The sequence below is a fragment of the Tachyglossus aculeatus genome, chromosome 3 (assembly GCF_015852505.1).
Source record: "Tachyglossus aculeatus isolate mTacAcu1 chromosome 3, mTacAcu1.pri, whole genome shotgun sequence".
In the NCBI taxonomy this organism is placed as follows: domain Eukaryota; kingdom Metazoa; phylum Chordata; class Mammalia; order Monotremata; family Tachyglossidae; genus Tachyglossus; species Tachyglossus aculeatus.
This window is the reverse complement of record NC_052068.1, coordinates 105,177,044-105,188,897: the sequence shown is the minus strand read 5'-3', so window position 1 is coordinate 105,188,897 and position 11,854 is coordinate 105,177,044.

Sequence of the window (11,854 nt, the reverse complement as noted above, 5' to 3'; positions counted from 1 at the left end):
GGTCATTTCTGAAATATCTGGCTCCTGCTCTCTGGATGATTAGTGAGCAATCGACTGGATTTTTAAGGCCAACTCAAAAAGGTAAAAAGTGAAAATGCCCAGAATGTCCATATTGAAATTAAAGGTCTTGGTGGAATTGGGTTGATTGAAACAGTCAAAAATCTGAATGTAAACATGCCTTCATCAGATAGGAGACTAAAGGGTTCTGCAGGAAATGGGAGACATGGAAATTGAGAAGACATATTTAGAATCTGAATTTGAGGCTTAAATAGGGAATTATAGCTATATCAAAAGCTATAAATTGACAAAAACATTTTATGGCATCCTATCCTTTTAATAAAAACTCCCTTCGCAAAACAACTTGTTGCAGCTTACATTTTTAAAAGTAGATTTATATGGCACTATTTCAAACCACGTATTAAATCATTTTATAAACATGAGTCAAATAATCTTCATGTGATTCCAAAAGAAAGATTTATATAACACTATTCCAGTTTACATACTTACAGAATAATTTGTATTCAAAAACTTGAAACTGAACCAACATTTCAGTGTTATTTCCCTTCCATCACTCCCTAATTAAGCAAGAACGATGTTTAAAATACAATGCTGACTTCTTGGTTGGGGTATAGGGTGTGAAGAATTAAACTCAGCTAAATGGAAGGAGAGAGCAAACATAGAAAAGACTTGAAGAAAGGGAAGAAAGAATTTGGAATAAAAAGAGGTGCTCATATGAAAGGACAGTCCATCATCAGGTATAGATTACATTCAGATACCTCTCCACTAAACTCCAATATAGTTATAATTAACAAAAAAGAATCAAAGCTGAGCAATAGTGAAAGTTTAAGTATAGGGACTGGAGAAGTCCACCGGTTAGGAATAGAGCATTTCCACAGATTGTCCAGATTCCTCCTATAACCACAAATACAAGAGAAGAAATTGTGTGATTTAAGGGAAAGGTAGAGGTATTGATGGCAGTGGGTTTCTGCTTCTGGAGGAATGAGGTGAAAAACTTGGCATCCTAAATATATTCTTATAGTACAATGAATGGATTCAATGACTAAAAAGAGGCATTTAATGAGAACTCACTGTTTGCAGAACACTATACTAAGCATTGGGAGAGTACAATACAACAGACTTTCAAAAACACCCTTTCATATCTATGAGGATTATGGATTTTGCTCTAGGCCCAGTAAGGGATAAGGGAAGCAGCAGTGTTGCCTAGTGGATAGAACATAAACGGGAAGTCAGAATAGCTTGTGTTTTACCCCGGCTTCTCCAATGGTCTGCTGTGTGACCATGGGCTAGTCACTTAAATTCTCTGTGCCACAGTTACCTCATCTTTAAAATGGGGAGTAAGACTTGAGTCCATGTGAGACAAGGACTATCTTCAAACTGAGTAGCATGTATCTATCTTAGCAAAGAGTACAGTGTCTGGCACATAGCAAGCACCAAAACTTAGAACTGCCCAGCGCTTAGAACAGTGCCTGGAAAATAGTAAGCACTTAACAAATACCATCATAACTATTGCTTAGAAAATCAATCAATCAATCAATCAATCGTATTTATTGAGCGCTTACTATGTGCAGAGCACTGTACTAAGCGCTTGGGAAGTACAAATTGGCATCACATAGAGACAGTCCCTACCCGATAGTGGGCTCACAGTCTAAAAGGGGGAGACAGAGAACAGAACCAAACATACCAACAAAATAAAATAAGTAGGATAGAAATGTACAAGTAAAATAAATAAATAAATAAATAAACAGAGTAATAAATATGTACAACCATATATACATATATACAGGTGCTGTGGGGAGGGGAAGGCGGTAAGGCGGGGGGATGGAGAGGGGGACGAGGGGGAGAGGAAAGAAGGGGCTCAATCTGGGAAGGCCTCCTGGAGGAGGTGAGCTCTCAGCAGGGCCTTGAAGGGAGGAAGAGAGCTAGCTTGGCGGATGGGCAGAGGGAGGGCATTCCAGGCCCGGGGGATGACGTGGGCCGGGGGTCGATGGCGGGACAGGCGAGAGCGAGGTACAGTGAGGAGATTAGTGGTGGAGGAGCGGAGGGTGCGGGCTGGGCAGTAGAAGGAGAGAAGGGAGGTGAGGTAGGAGGGGGCGAGGTGATGGAGAGCCTTGAAGCCCAGGGTGAGGAGTTTCTGCCTGATGCGCAGATTGATCGGTAGCCATTGGAGGTTTTTGAGGAGGGGAGTGATATGTCCAGAGCGTTTCTGGACAAAGATAATCCGGGCAGCAGCATGAAGTATGGATTGAAGTGGAGAGAGACACGAGGATGGGAGATCAGAGAGAAGGCTAGTGCAGTAGTCCAGACGGGATAGGATGAGAGCTTGAATTAGCAGGGTAGCGGTTTGGATGGAGAGGAAAGGGCGGATCTTGGCAATGTTGCGGAGCTGAGACCGGCAGGTTTTGGTGACGGCTTGGATGTGAGGGGTGAATGAGAGAGCGGAGTCGAGGATGACACCAAGGTTGCGGGCTTGTGAGACGGGAAGGATGGTAGTGCCGTCAACAGAGATGGGAAAGTCAGGGAGAGGACAAGGTTTGGGAGGGAAGACAAGGAGCTCAGTCTTCGACATGTTGAGCTTTAGGTGGCGGGCGGACATCCAGATGGAGATGTCCTGAAGGCAGGAGGAGATGCGAGCCTGGAGGGAGGGGGAGAGAGCAGGGGCAGAGATGTAGATCTGGGTGTCATCAGCGTAGAGGTGATAGTTGAAGCCGTGGGAGCGAATGAGGTCACCAAGGGAGTGAGTGTAGATTGAGAACAGAAGGGGACCAAGCACTGAACCTTGGGGAACTCCCACAGTAAGAGGATGGGAGGGGGAGGAGGAGCCTGCAAAAGACACTGAGAAAGAACGACCGGAGAGATAAGAGGAGAACCAGGAGAGGACGGAGTCTGTGAAGCCAAGGTCAGATAACGTGTTGAGGAGAAGGGGGTGGTCCACAGTGTCAAAGGCAGCTGAGAGGTCGAGGAGGATTAGGACAGAGTATGAGCCGTTGGATTTGGCAAGCAGGAGGTCATTGGTGACCTTTGAGAGCGCAGTTTCCGTGGAATGAAGGGGACGGAAGCCAGACTGGAGGGGGTCGAGGAGAGAGTTGTTGTTGAGGAATTCGAGGCAGCGCGTGTAGACAACTCGTTCAAGGAGTTTGGAAAGGAATGGTAGGAGGGATATGGGACGATAACTAGAAGGTGAGGTGGGGTCAAGAGAGGGTTTTTTTAGGATGGGAGAGACATGGGCATGTTTGAAGGCAGAGGGGAAGGAACCAGTGGAGAGTGAGCGGTTGAAGATGGAAGTTAAGGAGGGGAGAAGGGATGGAGCGAGAGATTTCATAAGATGAGAGGGAATGGGGTCAGAAGCACAGGTGGCCGGAGTAGCACTTGAGAGGAGGGAGGAGAGTTCCTCTGAGGATACCGCTGGGAAGGATGGGAGAGTAGCAGACAGTGTTGAGAGCCGGGGGGTTGGAGAAAGGGGGGAAGAGACTTTGGGGAGGTCGGACCTGATGGATTTAATTTTGTTAATGAAGTAGGAGGCCAGATCGTTGGGGGTGAGGGAAGGAGGAGGGGGAGGAACCGGGGGCCTGAGAAGGGAGTTGAATGTACGGAAGAGCTGGCGGGGGTGATGGGCATGGGTGTCAATAAGGGAGGAGAAATAGTTTTGTCTGGCAGAAGAGAGGGCTGAGTTAAGGCAGGAAAGGATAAACTTGAAGTGAACGAGGTTGGCATGGTGTTTAGACTTTCGCCAGCAGCGTTCGGCAGCTCGAGCATAAGAGCGAAGGAGGCGGACAGTGGCAGTGATCCAGGGCTGTGGGTTAGTGGTGCGAGAGCGGCGAAGGGAAAGGGGAGCGAGCGAGTCTAGCTGAGTAGAAAGGGTAGAGTTGAGAGCAGTAATCTGATCATCAAGACTGGGTAGAGAGGAGAGGGCGGCGAGGTGGGGTGTGAGGCGTTCCGAAAGATGGGTGGGGTCCAGAGAGCGGAGATCTCTGTGAGGGAGTAATACGGATTTACAGGGGAAAGGAGTGTGAGTGAGGAGGCAGGTGAGAAGATTATGATCAGAGAGAGGGATCACAGAGTTGGTGAGGGTGGACACAGTGCAGCGGTAGGAGATGATGAGGTCGAGGGTATGACCAAGTTGGTGAGTGGGTGAGGTGGGGTGGAGGAAGAGGTTGGCAGCGTCAAGGAGAGATAGAAGGCGGGCGGCAGAGGAGTCGTTAGGGATATCCATGTGGATATTGAAGTCTCCAAGGATCAGAGTGGGCATGGAGAAGGAGAGAAGGAATGTGAGGAAGGGGTCAAAGTCGTTAAAGAAGTTGGAAGTGGGGCCCGGAGGGCGGTAGATGACGGCTACAAGAATCTGGAGGGGGTGGTAGAGGCGAATAATGTGGGCTTCAAAGGAAGGGAAGGAAAGGGAAGGGGGAGGAGGGATAGTGCGAAAGCGACATTGGGGGGCGAGAAGGAAACCGACACCTCCTCCTTTTCCATAAAATTCCAGAAAATACCATAAAAATGTTTTTTGGGGTATTTCCTTGGGACATACCCAGATATTATTTATGATGAAAGGAAATATTTGCTTCGGGGGGAATCTGAGTACTGTGAGTTAGTTAAATGCCATTTTTAGTCTTTGGTTTGTGGGTACAAGCAAATTATCCAAATCATTCAGATATTTGAGGGGTATTTTAGCCTCAATTATCTGGAAATTTCAAGTCAAATAAATAACATTTTCTTGAAATAGCCTCATCTCTGAGACCAAAGGGAATTGGGGGACTTGAATTATTAGCTAATATAGACTTGGCAATTTCCTAATTTACAGTTGATGAATGAAATTTTAAAAAGTTATATATATTTATATATATACATATATATATATATATATATATATAACTTAATAGCATCAGGCTTGTGAGCTTAGGACATTGCTTAGAGAAAGAGAACCCTGAGAGAAAGAGAACCCTTTTAGAATGCTATATATTGAACTATGGTCCAATCAGTGAAATGGGACAGGTGGAATATTACAATCAATTATCCCAAATTATAACTTCTAAGAGGAGAGAGTCATCTAAATACACATTTCTCCCTACATTGCTGAAGCTGACAACTATTTTCCATCCTTTATCTAGGGCTCTGACCTGATTTTTTATGTGATCCTATTTTTTTCTTATAGTTTAAATTGTTAAATGTGCAAGAGTGGGAGAAAGATAATTTATGTTGCTTTCACACTTTCATCTGGGTATTTTAACTTGAATAGATGAATCCTTCTTTTCCTGATTGTAAATGAAAGTCATCATCATATAATTATGCCTCTGTTCCTATAAAGACATGCTTTATTCCATCCACATTTGGGGGTCGTCCAGATCTCACTGGAGGGGTGCAATAGTTGGCTTCATGCTTCCACAGCCAATTTAGGATCCCTTCACTTTCACTGTCTCATTTCATACAAGTACTTGCATGAAAACATGAACCAATAATATTGATATCTGATAGTGAAAAACATCATATCCTGATGTGGTATTATATACCAAGGTATTTTCAAGAATGTTAATTCCCAAGGATATTTAAACTCAATGCAAAAGATCCTTACAAACTCTGAATATAGCATACCACCAACCCTGAATAAACCATTTCCTTGGTACAAGGTAAACTTCAAAAGAACACAGGATAACAGGCTCATTTTTTTTCAATATACAAACTCAGGGGTTTTCTGGTGCCTAGTAAAGAAATATAGCTTTCCAAAGAGCAAAGGAGCTGTCCATTTCGTTCACTGGAATTGAACTAAGGTGATGCATTACACCTAGTTTTGGAATACCACATCTCCTTTTTTTGGATGATTGGTAAGTCACATAGATTTTAATGGCTGTTTTTACTTGTTGCCTGTAGAGCAAATATGGGTCATTTATCAGTTTTGATTTGATTAGACATGTGTTTAAAGACTTCACAAGGATGTAGGGTTAACTGATTGGAATTAATTTAACATTAGCCTAGAGCAGTGAGGATTTGCTAAAATGTGTAGGAAACTTGTAAAATGGAGCCCGGGCCTGGTAGGCAGTAGGTAGTAAATTCTAATCCTAGCTCGCCACTTGTCTGATGTGTGACCTTGGGCAAGTCACTTCAGTTCTCTGTGCTTCAGTTCCCCCATCTGTAAAACGGGGATTGAAACTGTGAGCCCCATGTGGAACAGGGACTGGGTCCAACCCGCTTTGCTTGGATCCACACCAGCGCTTAGTACAGTGCCTGGCAAACAGTAAATACCTAACAAATTGCACAATTATTAAATGAGGCCATTTGTCAATATTTATCATCACCTCCAAAATGAGTCCAGATCTGTTATTTAAGTGCCTGTCTTCCCCATTATATTGTAAACTTCTTGAGGGTAGGGGTGATGTCTATTAATGTTATATTCTCCCGCACATTTTGTATAGTACCCTCTGTATAGTAGGTGTTCAATAAATGCTACTAATTGATTCATTGACTGATTTATCTGTGAATCCCTTTAGACTGACTACCTGCTGCATAGAGAACTGATAACACCATTCTGATCTTCACAAACAGGAACAGCAGTTTTGCTCTGCTAAAGCTCTGGGTAAAAAGGGGAAATGAATGAATATAGTGTAGAAAGACAATAAGGACCCAGTGCCAAAGCAAACTGTGATGTGACAATGGGTATTCCAGAAAACTCAAACTTTCCTCTTATTTTCTTTTCTAGGAGAAACTATGAACTCCAAAAAAAAAATGGGATGATAAAAGAGAGATATATTAAGTCCAATTAAAAAGTGTAGCTCTGTGGTACCCAGAACAAAACTGATCACCCAGTGGTGATCTACTTGTGAAAAATGTAAACAATTGAGAATATTTAGAAAAGCAAATTCACCTAATTTATATATATTATGATCATATTACTTAAACGATATTGTCACTGATTTTTAGTGATTGCATTAAATGCTAGGATTATGTCAGGATCCCTTTCAATGTTTCAGTCCATCCTGTTGTATATGAAGATTGAAAATACACACGATCTATGTCTCTCCCATTAAATTTCAAGTGTAGGGATGATGTCTTTAGCTTGTATGATACTCACCCTAACACCTAAAATAGTGGTCTCCATCCAGGAGGGATTCAATAAATATTACTGAAAGAATGTCACCAGTGGTGATCTATAATCCTCAGGAGTTCAATTACAATCAACCATGAATGGTATTTATTCAACTCTTGCTTACTTGAGCTCTTGGGAAAGTACAATACAATAGTGTTAGTAGAAACAATCCCTACCCTCAAGAAGTTTATAGTCTAATGAGGGAAGAAGACTTTTAAAAAATTACAGGTTGGGGTAGCCACTGAGTATAAGGATATGCACATAAATGCTATGAGCGTGGAGATGTGGGGTGGGACCAAATTTATGGCAGAGGCAGTAGAAAGGAAAAATAGGGTGGTGGTATGAGAGCTTAGTCTAAGAAGGTTCCTGGAGATCTGATTTTAGTAGGGTATTAAAAATGACGAATGTGGTGGGCTGTGAGATATGGATGGGGAAGAATCTCCACGCGTGAGGGAGGGCATGAGTAAGGGGTTGGTGGTGTTTTGAGGTGAAAGTGAGGGATAGTGAGTGAGTAGTGAGTAGAGAAGCAGCGAGTCTAGTGGGTAGAGCACAGGCCTGGGAGTCAGATGGACCTGGGTTCTAATCCCGGCTCCACCACTTGTCTGCTGTGTGAACATGGGCAAGTCCCTTTACTTCTCTGTGCCTTAGTTATCTCATCTGAAAAATTGGTATTAAGACTGTGAGCCTTATATGGGACAGGGACTGTGTCCAATTCAATTCACTTGTATATACCCCAGTGCTTATAGTATAGTGCTTGTCACATAGTAAATGCCTAACAAATACCACCATTATTATTATTAGGTTCTTGCTGAGACAGCGAGATAGGAATTATCTCATCTTGGTAGATATGTTACCACATGTTTTTTCTTCTTATTACACTGAAGGAATATTTCAAACTAAACAGACACTTGCCTGTTGTGTGACCTTGGCCAAGTCACTTAACTTCTCTGTGCCTCAGTTATCTCACCTGTAAAATGGAAATTAGGACTGTGAGCACCACGTGGGACAACCTGATTCCCCTTATCTACTCCAGAGCTTAGAACAGTGCTTGACACAGAGTAAGTGCTTAACGAATACCATAATCATCATTATTATTATGATTATTATTATCATTAATCTTTGAGACATCAAGAGATAGGAAACTACATCAAGAAGTACCTGATTTCTGATTTTCCTAGCATATCTCCAATTTCTAGACCAGCATTTGTCATGATGTTTGACAAGTAATAAGCATTTAATAGCATCTGCCGATTAAATCCCCTTTTCCCCGGCTCCTTCTCCCTTCTGCATCGTCGATGCACTTATATCTGTGACCTTTGACATTTGATATTCTCTCCATCCTCAACCACGCAGCACTTATATTCATATCTTCATATTAGAATTTTTTTATATTAATGCCTATTCCCCCTCTAAACTGTAAGCTCATTTTGGGCAGGGCATATCTGTCAATTCTATTGTACTGAACTCTCCCAAGTACAGTATTCTGCACATAGAAAACTCTTGGATAAATACCACTGATGAAGAAGGACCTTAATTATTAAAAACATTTAGGATCTGAATGCAAAGGGAGATGAGGAGAGGGAAATATTGGCAAGTAGTGAGTCTGGTAATGCATGATCATCAGTCACATATAATTACTACTGTTCCACAGATATGACTACACAGGGATTGCAAATCAATTCGTAATACAAATGTTTAGAACATTGACAGGACAGAACAAATTCCCTTTGAATGCCAAATACTGAAAGCAATGCTTTTAAACAGTGGAAACATTTCCAACTAATTTTCAAAGAAATAAATGTAGTCACTGAATGCATCTATGAAGTGTCCATTTTCTTGTAGTCTTTAAATAGACAGATTAATATTTTCCATTATATATTACTGTGAAAAATAGACATTTTCATACATTCCAGACATTATCATCTAATTAGCATTATGATAAGAAAATGTACTTCCTTGTTCTATGGTATTTCGAACACCATTCTCCTGTAGTACTTTATCTCCTATAACTATTTCCATTGAATGCTATTATGGCAATCCAGAACTCTTGTGTTATATTGTAGTTCAAAGAATGAATGAGTGAAACGGGATCTTGTCTACATCTGAGTTTAATCCAATCATATCACGGAGTCTCCAGTGGAATATATCAGAGGGATATTTTGCCCACTCCCTTTTATCTCCTCTCCCAGCTTCTCTCCCTGGCTTCCCTTTTCTGAAGAGAATCAGTGTGATCTAGTGGTTAGAGTATGGACCTGGAAGTCAGAAGGACCTGGTTTCTAATCCCACCTGCCACTTGCTCCTGTGTGAATTTGGACAAGTCACTTCACTTCTCTGTGCCTCAGTTACCTCATCTGTAAAATGTGGATTAAGACTATGAGCCCCATATGGGATGTGGACTGTGTCCAACCTGATTAGCTTGTGTCTACTCTAGTGCTTAGTACAGTGCCTGGCTCATGGCAAGAGCTGAACAAATACCATAAAAAAAACAGCACAAGGAGCCACTACTTGCCCTTTGGAGCTCACTTGTGAAGTGTAGGCAAATCTTTCCAACAGGTATTCCATAAATCAGATGGCAGGTGTAGTACCAATGTCCTTCTGTCCACCTTATCCAGACAGGTAACCCATCAAGAAGAAGGGGAAGAGATCCCCCCTTCTTGAAGTGTAAGGTCTGAACCTCCAACCTTAGGCAAACCTACCGAGCCAGCTAACGGTTTCCCTGCAGAAGAGAAGCAATTTGGCCTAGTGGGAAGCAGCTTGGCCTAGTAAGGAAAGCGCAAGCCTGGAAATCAGAAAGACCTGGATTTCAGGACCGGCTCTGCCAGTTATCTGCTGTATGACTTTGGGCAAGTCACTTCACTTCTCTCTGCCTCAGTTTCCTCAACTGTAAAATGAGGATACCTATTCTCCCTCCTACTTAGCCTGTGAGCTCCATATGGACAGGGACAGCATCCAACCTAATTAACTTGTACCTACCCCAGAGGTTAGTACAGTGTTTGTCACATAGTAAGCACTTAACAAATACTATTAAAAAAAAGAAAAAGAAAGGACCCTGTAGGTTTTTGGCCTAATCCATACCATCTGAGACAAGATTAACCATTGTTGACTTTAGCCTTATTCTTTAATTCCATATTACAAGGGGTTCTGCAGATGGCTTGAATTCATTTCACGTGATCTATATGTTGATTTCATTTCAGAATCTTATGAAATGGAGAAGTAAAAGTATAATTTCAGTTAAATCAGTCCTGGAGATAAGAGAAGCAAGTCACTGAAAGTTGGTAAGAGCAGGACAGTTCTAAACATATCTCTTTCCTCTACTTAATTTTGGAAGTGGAAATGGGGTGAAAGAGAGTTGGGAAGTTTATGGGGGCATTTCAGAAACTTGTAATAATAATAATAGTATTTGTTAAGCACTTACTGTGGGCCAAGCACTGTTCTAAGCACTGGGGTAGATACAAGGTAGTCAGGTTTTCCCACGTGAGGCTCACAGTGTTCACCCCCATTTTACAGATCAGGGAACTGAGGCATAGAGAAGTTAAGTGATTTACTGAAGGTCACACAGCAGACATGTGTCAGAGCCGGGATTAGAACCCACGTCCTCTGACTCTCAAGAGCATACTCTTTCCACTAAGCCATGCTGCTTAAGCAGCGTGGCTCAATGGAAAGAGTACTGGCTTTGGAGTCAGAGGTCATGGGTTCAAATCCTGGCTCCACCAATTGTCAGATGTGTGACTTTGGGCAAGTCACTTAACTTCTCTGTGCCTCAGGTCCCTCATCTATAAAATGGGGATTAAGACTGTGAGCCCCACGTGAGACAACCTGATCACCTTGTATCCCCTAGCACTTAGAAAAGTGCTTTGCACATAGTAAATGCTTAACAAATACCATTATTATTCTCATTATTAAAAGAAGAAAGAAGGTACTTCAACTCTCCTTCTCTCTCTCTCTCTCTCTCTCTCTCTCTCTCTCTCTCTCTCTCTATCTCTCTCACACACACAAACACACAACCCACAACCAGGGTTATATAATAATTATTGTAGCATTTATTAACCACTTAGACCATGATATACATTAGGGTAGCTACAGGATAATCAGATCAGACAGACTTTGTTCCACACAAGATCCATTATCTAAGGGGAAGCCAGAATGCTAGCTGTTTATGCCCTATTTTATGGCTGTGGAAACTGAGGCTTAGAGAAGCTATGTGACTTCCCCAAAGTTACAGAGCAGGCCACTGTCAGACCTGGAGGCTGAGTCTCCTGGATCTGTCCATTTCCAGGCTCTGGGTCTTCCAAACAGGCTATGCTGTATTCCCAGCCTGTTTCCTGAGGTAAGCTTCCTATTGTCTGAATAATCTCTGAGGATCTCACAAACACCCTGACATTCAGCTCACATGTTCTTTACTCTGGACCTATGATCCTCGCCTTTTTCCTGAGAGGACCACCTACAAGATTCTTGACTCTCCTCCAGAACAGGGTCACTATAGGTGTAGTGTCTCTGGGAGGTGGAGCAGGCCATTGTTGGATTCTTGATGACCCCCAGATCCTCTTTGATCCTGCTTTCATGGACCAGGAGTGCATATATCATCCAAGCATCTGAGCTGGCTTCCACTCAGAGCTCTGACATTCAAATGAGGTACTGGATGCTCTGTGCTGGTTTGCTGTACCTTTTTATGTCATTTGTTAAGTATTTAGTGTGTGCCAGGCACTGCACTAAGCACTGGGGTAGATACAGGATAGCCTGGTTGGACACAATCCATGTCCC